The sequence below is a fragment of the Dinoponera quadriceps genome, unplaced genomic scaffold (assembly GCF_001313825.1).
Source record: "Dinoponera quadriceps isolate SergipeBrazil2010 unplaced genomic scaffold, ASM131382v1 scaffold545, whole genome shotgun sequence".
Taxonomy (NCBI): Eukaryota; Metazoa; Arthropoda; class Insecta; order Hymenoptera; family Formicidae; genus Dinoponera; species Dinoponera quadriceps.
In genome coordinates, this window is record NW_014554681.1 from 383,169 (window position 1) to 391,911 (window position 8,743).

Below are 8,743 nucleotides of genomic sequence, written 5' to 3' on the forward strand. Positions count from 1 at the left end.
GACACCGTATATAAAGGAAATATATTTGATGTAAAAATATTTATTGTTTGAGATAGACCAAACGATCCTGTTTGTTGAATCAAACATTCGTTTGTTTGCTCCATTCCAAAAAAAACAGACTTCTTTCAATTAAAGGAATTTTATTAAATTCAAAGAAATCTTTTTCCCTGTATAACTTTCATTTCTTTTTTATTTCAATTTACTGAAATAAGCACCCCGTTCAAGTCTTTCCTCGCGATTCTCTCGTTCGCATGTTTCGCGGGACGTCTCAGACGCGCATTGCCCGGCGCGCATTAATTTCCCGATGCAACGTAGCAATTAAGGCTGCGCGTTTAATGCGCGAGTAACTGTATCCGATCGGCTCCTTTATCGGAGCGATGCCTATGAACCGGGATTATTTTTAGCAAAACCGGTATGTGTATACGGTCAATAGAGCCGCAAGACCGCGCGCGCTCGACGTGACGTGGCGAAGTGCGAATAAAAAATCGTTAATTGACTCGAACGAATCCGCCGGGCTCTCGAGTAGCCTGTGCTAGTGAAACAAACGGTGCGCGCTTCGCTTATGCATACACGACGAGATTTTTCTGACGGATAGGACAGAGAGAGAGAGAGTGAGAGAGAAAGATGATGACAGATACATTTATTCAGTGCTCTGAGACAACTCACTTCAAGTGCATAAAGTAGTAAATATAATTTTGCAATCATATAATTATCGTGCACAAAAAATTTAACTAGCAAAGTATAATCGGCGATATCGTTGGTAACTTTCTAATAATAATAAGTCATATAATTTAGTTTTGCAGTGCAAATTATTCAAAGAGAGATAGATAGATAGAGAGAGATTAAAGCTAATGCATTATTCGGACGGTGCTAAAGAGAGAAAAAAAGGGAGAGAGAGAAAGAGAGTCGCGAACTCGTAATATCCGAGAATACAGTTTCGCCGGCAACTTAAGCGCATTAACGTCACCCACGTAAATTACATGATACATTTACGCCAACACAAACCAATGATATTGCGCAGCGTGTCGCGACTTGAATTCGCAGAAAGTTTAAATTATGCGACTCCCCCAAAGGGAATTTTCCCTCTCCTTTTGTACGCTCGCGTGGATAAATTTCGCGAAATAAATTCGCGCGATCTGCATAGAGAGAGGAAGAGCAAACGCGGCCGCATGGATTCTCGACGATTTCTGCATCGGCGCTTAATCTCGAAAATATGACAAAGGGCACGGCTCGCGTTGAGAAATTACACGGCTAAATGAGCGTGGATGTGTATCTGCGGGAGCATTTAAACGGCTACACCGAAATATCTTATCGCTCTTTTCTTCTTTACCGTTTCTCACTCACTTTCTTCTTAATCCCTCTGCTTCCTTCAACAAGAGAGAAAATTCCGACCGCGATCGCGCGTTCTTCTCCTCCTTCTCCTCCTCCTCCTCTTGCCACCTCGAATATAATTCACGTAGAATCGGCGATCTTATTTCGTTCGGACGCTTTGGCACGCTCCTGGAAAGCGCGGAATCGCTCGAGCGCTGCGTCCGTGAAAGGATTAACTGCAATCACAACGCCGCGGTGATTGTGACGTGACGGGAATGTAACGCAATTACACAAGAACGAGCGCGAATATAAAATTCCGCCGGGACTGTTTGTACGTTCCCGTTCTTCGCTGCGCTCTCTCTCTCTCTCTCTCTTAATTTGCAACGTTCTTAAAGGGATTGTTGCTAGAGCAATAATAAGTGCATTACGCCCTTTTTTATATACGGCGACCTGAAATCAACGAAAAGTAAACGCGCCGTGGCAGCTATTCTCCGCGAAAAGCGTTTCTTTGGCTGCGTGCCTATAAAGGTCTCACACATATATTCATAGCGACTTCGTGAGAAATTCATTCTTCCGGCGCGAATACGCTTCGTTAGGGGGCTGAATTTATTTCAATATTAACTGTGAAACGGAGTAAATAAAGGAGAGAAAACTAGGAAGAAAGAGAGAGAGAGAGAGAGAGAGAGACGCGACATGACTCTTCGCGATGTGTATGGCTGAGTTTTAAAGAGGTTAACTTTGCATCAGCGAGCCACTTCGCCGTGCCAGATAACTTCGTTCCACCGGGATTTACATTTCTTTGCGAGCGCCCGATAGATACATCTCGATCTGCACAAAACGCAGGCCCGCCGGGTTCTCCCTTCCTCACTCCTCTCGTACGCGCTCCGTCTCTCTCTTACTCGCGCGAACATTACGAACGGTTTTCGTCAGACCGCCGGCCGACGATGGGAAGACATTCCGCGATTTATTGTCGACGTCTCGTCGCACATTTTTTACCGCTCGTTCTCGTTTAATCGATACGTCATATATCCGGCCGGACAAGAGGGATACGCGGCTGAAAAATCGCCCTTTTACATCGTCCGCTCACTCGCGCGAGCACGGTCGCGCGACTTTAAAAGGAAGCGGGATGACGCGCAAAATATTGCGCCACCTTTCACCTTTGTCAAGGCAGTTATCGCCCCGGCGCGTGTCCGAAACGGCGCATCCTGCGAGAGAAAGGGGGAGGAGCAGGGAGGAACAACATCCCGATATAAATTCATCTCGCACGCGCGCCGAATTCTAAACAAGCGTCTCCGCCTCCCCCGAGTCGAGTTATACGCGAGTTTTACTCTCATCCCTGCCGCCCCCCACCTCCCCCCTCCCCTGCCGGTCTAACGGCGAGAATAACGCTCTAATTTTAACAGCCGTCTTCTTTATTCGACACGCGCCGCTCTCTTCGGGAGTTGGATTTTATTTCAGAGAGCCGCGGTGTGTCTAACGAAGTCTCTCTTAATATTCGCTCCGAAAGATCGCATCGCGCGCCCGCGCGCGATAATCCTTCCATCTCTCGGAAGTACACGACTATCTCGGCAAAATGATCACGTGTAACGTTCGGGGGAGCTCCCTCGTTTCGAATTTTACTTGTAATTACTTTCGCTTCAGACCAATTAAACTTCGTGCTCAGCTCGCCTCGTGCGAATTAACAGAGCGAGATGTTGAGCGTTACTTCATTGTAATTTCATCCTCCTGTCTCCCCCTCCCCTCCTCTCTTTCTCGCCAACCATCTCCGTCAATTTCATTGAATCAGTTTATCGATTCGCGACCAGTGTCAACAAAAATAAGCGCCCCCCCCTCGTCGCAGTTATTCCGTTTCTCTCGTAATATTAACTTTCGCGAGCGACCCTCCGCGTCGAAGGCAGAAAACTGTAGGTACTCAAGTCGAAATTTGGTTAAACCTATTCTGCAACATGGTAGAAGCTAGGATAGCAAAATAGGTTCACACACACACACACACATACAATTTCAGTCCTAATAATATAATTTAATCCTGCTTTTACCCTGATGATGCCTTAAAGTTGGTTCGTGAATTTATTCCCTTAGGAATTTTTTCAAATTTTAATGGCATGTTAATCGAAACACAATCCACACGCGTGAAAAATCAGAGAAAAATGGACCGTAACGAAGCTGAGATAATTGAAGTCAAAGTTAGTACTATTTACATGTATCACAGGTGCGAGAACGGCTTTCGATATATCACATTTTTAATTCTAGCAACCAAACTACTCTTACGGTTTTAATAAAAAATAAGAAGATAAATCTTATGAAAATATTATTTAAAACAAATTACAAGTAATCGACTATCTAGCTTTTCAGAAATTGATATGTAAAATGCACAATTTCTGATAACGGTTGAAGTATGTGACAGATAACTTGTGAATTTGCCAAAAAAACGCTTTAAAAAGTAATATCTATTTATGATGAAATAATCAAACAAACAACAAAAATAATTTACAAGGAAATAACGATCACAATAACAAAAGAATAAAATATCCTGTTTAAAACGGACGGAAGCACAGTCCCTAGTTGACAAACACGCGGAGGCGTAAGATGGATACTTGTTAGTGTTTCTCAAAAAATACATTTTAGCGAGCATGCACTGAGGAATAAGTACTTCAAAATTTATTTCTGAGATAAGATTCATTTCACAGAAATAAGACGTATTTCTATCAAATAAACCTTATATCCCACAAATAAATTTTCAAATACCTTATTCTCAATATACAGCTGTGCGATTGACAAGTGCGATCCGCACTGAGAAGAAGATGTATTTAAACATTTATTTGTGGGATATAAGATTTATTGTCACAGTATGATAAACCTTATTTCCGTGAAATAATATCGCAGAAAACGACGTTTAAATACTTCTTCCTCACTACAGGATTGTATGAGAGCAACGTCAGAATTTCGACTGGGGATACCTCCGCCGATGCAGATGTCGGCGTTAACGACGTCGTGCCGTGCCGTACCGTTGCTCCATCGCGGCCTCTAACCGCGGTTATCCTTCGCGGAGGGCACGTGCGAGCGGCCGCTCGCGTGTACTCTAGCCCTGAGGCTATAGTAGCCGCGGGGTTCTAACGCGCGCGGTCGTCCGAGCGGCGGAGGGTGGCATAGGTGCCTCGGCTGCGGTGGCGACTGAATGAAGCCGGCTTCAGGTGTTCCCGCAGTATTGATCGGTCCATCCTCGTACATGACGGGACACACGACGACACAAGCTTCGCCGCCGCAGCACGTTCCCCTCATCCTCGCGCGCCTACCACCGTCCACCGCTCTTCTTCTCTCCAGCGAGCGCGCCAGCGACCCCCCAGAAACGTCCGGGGGCGACTTCCAACGCGCGAGCGAGCGAGGGGGCGTGCAACCCCCGCAGGCGGACACAAGCCTTGCTTCCTTCCAATGTCAAGGTTGAGTCGTGCCACGATAGGCCGAACTGTCGCGATTGGCGTTGACGGTGAGTGAGGGTGTCGGAGGGACGCGTGGATGGACGCGATATTCGGCTGATAAAAGGGAATTCCGAGGAGTGATGCGAGAGGGTGAAGGGCGGCGTGGAGGGACAAGGGTTTCATGCTAGGACGGATTGAGCCGTCACAAGATCGGAGGATGTTATCGCGAGCCCGGCTTCGTAAAACTTCGCGATGCGATGTGACGCGATAATCCGCGCGAGATGCTGCATCCCTGCGAGAACTTTCCGCCGGAGACGTCGAGGAGTCGCGCCCGAGACGCGCGAGAGTTCGTCTTCAGCCGCGATCACGACGTCGTTTCGCGTCACGAGAGCGCCGCGCGTCCTCGCGAAAGCAATACACGCGACATGTCGCGTGTTCGGTCTGTTAATGACGTTAATTACGTAATTACGTAATTAAGCGAAATACGAATGACCTAATTTTATGAGCGGGCACATTTAAATCGCGTCGCAAAAAGTATGGGGCGCGATTAGATATCGAAACTCTAGAGAGGAATAATAATAATAAATAAAAATATAAAGATGCTTTAAAGTTTCCTCTCGCTTAGCGCAATCGAAAAAGAACTCGTTTGTTACCCCTCCCTCCTCTCCGGTCGGACTGTTTCACACACTAAGTATCCATCTATGTCCGTCACGACATTAATAAATTCGCTTGAAACAGGGGCTCCGAAATCGATCGGCAAATTCACGATACGTGTAACATGATAGATATTAGAACGGTAAACGAGGAATAGTAGAGGAAAAGGTAGTATGGCCCCCCTCATTTACATTTTGTACAATAACTTTGTCAACAATCAATATTTAAATATTGATAAATTAAATATTATTTAATTTATCAATATTTAATATATTGAAAGCTGAACCGTTGATAATAATTGAATAATAATGAATACCACGAATTTCTAACCATGAATTTCTAATGTAGATACTATCTTATATTGTCAGGAGATATAAACTGTCCGAAATACAAGTAGTGCAGTGCAGACAAAAATGTAGCAGTAAACTGTTAAGGTGCTGAAGGTTAGCAATGGCGTTACAATCGATTTATCGAATATTTCGAAAACCTCGAAAAAGAAGCGGCATTATCAGTATTCTTAGAGGATCACATCAGCAAAATGTCATGTTATTATTTAACTTTGCGTAACTCGAAATGTGTACATACATACATACATACATACATACATACATACATATATATATTTATATCCGTGTGATGATACACCCAAGTTTAAGAAGAATGAGAAAGTATATGTAATTAAATGCTAAAATATACATTGAAAACGCTCCAAAACACTCGAAAATAAAAATGCGTTGCAGCAAATGTTGACTATTATATATCGGCATGTTAGTACCATTGCATAACGATAAGCTACTAAACGAATGATTTCATAAGTGATCACTGGGATTCGCCACTTAATAACGAGAATATTAAGAAAGGCCATGTTACAAGGGCTACAATACTACCATTTTCTCTAACAAATAAAAATAAAAAATTCCTCGAAGTACCATCTCTTGCGGCTTACGGCTCGAAGAAAATTCATCTACTTAATGGGGAGTAATTTATCTACTGAACAACCACCTATGGATGATTATCGCGACATGAATTCATAATAAACGACTTAATAGCAATAATAAATAAAAGTATAGAAATTCTCCATCAAGTCTTCATCCCTCCGTAACCGCTTGGGAAAAGAATCCAATTGCTTCCCCAGGAAATGATTTATCCGCTAAATATTCATCCGTCGATGATCCTCGCGACGTTGATTAATTCACTCAAGGCACAAGCGTGTAAAATCGAGCGAAGAACCCGCGAGAATGTACGAGGCGACGGCGCAGGGTGGAGGAACATCGTATGCAGCGACCGGTTTATCAGCGATCATCTTCGCGGGGCTAACTTTGGACTTTCTTCCTGCGATAACGGAAGACTTCCTGAAGCTATTAGGGGGTTAGAGCGGGTTTGTCCCAGAAAATGATGCCATTACTGGTCGACGGTGAGCCCGGGCTCACGTGAAGATCCTATCTCGGATCGCTAGACGGTCACGACAAGGAAGTCTCCAGCACGACGGATTTAATTGTCTCGTTATTCCCGTCTCGCGTTCGCGCGATCGATAACGTAATCGGTTCGCGTCACGGCAGCGTCCGATGATAATAACAGCGAAAAAAGCGCGATCGATCGCGCCGTAAAAATAAATCGCGGGCAATATTCGTGTATCTATATGTACAGACGCCGCTCGGCGGCGCGCTCCGCCTCGACGACGAGACGTCCGCCGCGGGTCTAAAAAAGAGGACGACCGTAATCACCTCGGACGTTCTTTTGCGAAATTCATTTGGAAAATTCCGCCATTCTGAAGTCTCCACGCGTTGGAGGTCACGGTGTTTTCACGCGTCGTCCGATCAGCGATATTCCCGAATTCGAAGGTAAACACCGAAATGGTCGTTTAATCATATAGCGATATATATCGCAAATTGTACTGTCAACCCCCCGCAAATTCGCGTTTCCGTGACTGTCATTAATATGTTAATTAATTAATACATCAATGAGCTTGAATTAGCGCGGAAACGAGCAGCGCTCTCCAGCGCACTCAAACGTTCATTGATTGGGGATTTGGTGTGAAAGAGAGTGAGTATCAGAGGACAAATCGCGATAAACGCGAAAATAATTTTGACTTATCGATTATTGCGAACGTACAATTTTCCGAGCGGATCGCGTCGAGAGAAGAGCGCGTGCGACTTCGGCGTACGAATTTTTCTTCAGACTCCTCGTCGACACACGCGAGCGAATTTCTGCGCGACGGAAACGTCGTCCCCGTCGCGGTTTCAAGGAGAATCGCGTGAAACGGAGCGCGACGGTCGGTCCGAGGGTCGTCTCTCCGCGGTAAAATTTTCAGCTAACGCGTGGCATTTGAATGTCGAGCGGGCTTCTTATTCACCAACACGAAACTGTCTTCCGAGGAGGCCGCGGTGTCCTGACTAATTCACAAGAATCCCGATCGATCGCGAACAGCGGCATCCCTGAAATTCAGGCCGCGGCTTTCGCCTCTCGCGGCCACTTTTAGTCATGCTCGAGTCAAGAATTATTATTATTGACCTTACGTTACTATTCGCTATCAGCGAGAAGATGCACGAGCGAGAGTTCCTCTTCTCGAGTAAGTTCAAGCGATATTTCCCAATCCGGGCGAAGTTGGCCCACGCCGAATGAAACGAGCGAACAGACAGAGATAAGAGGGAGAGGAGAGTAATTAGACAAATCGCCTGTCTGATTTATCGCATCCTGGAGAACCATTTTTGCAGCGCTACTAAACGCCGAGTCGAAATTTCAGTTCTACAACAGCCCCGCGAATTCAGTCGAATTTGAAAGACCAATGAAGAATCTTGAGATATAACAATATGCACTGGGAAAAAGGTTTCTTTGGATTTAGTAGATGTGTTTCTTTGATTTCGGTTTGTTTAATACAAACGACATAATTTTATATCTAGTATTATTTTGTTCGAATGAAAATGTTGTCGTTTCACTAAAGTAAATCATATTTTGTGGAAAAAATAGTATTATTTAGAAGAAAAAATAATATTTAATTTAAGAAAAATTCATTTCATTACATATCAAATATTGTTCCGCTGAAACAAAGAGAAGTTCTTTAATATTTTTATAATATAGTGTCACTTCTTTCAAATAATTTATCGCTTATAATGACCATTATAATGTTTGAATGAAAATACAAAAGAAATATGTTATTTGACGCAAAGATATTTATTGTTTAAGAAACCAAACAATGTTTGTTGAATCAAACATTTATATATTTACTCCAGTTCAAAAGACAAATTTGTTTCAATTGAAGAAATTTTGTTAAATCCGAAGAAATATTCTATGTATACAAGTTATTCTTTTACTTTGATGATGATTGCTTATTGTCGTTTTTTCTATATTGAGTCTCAAATAAA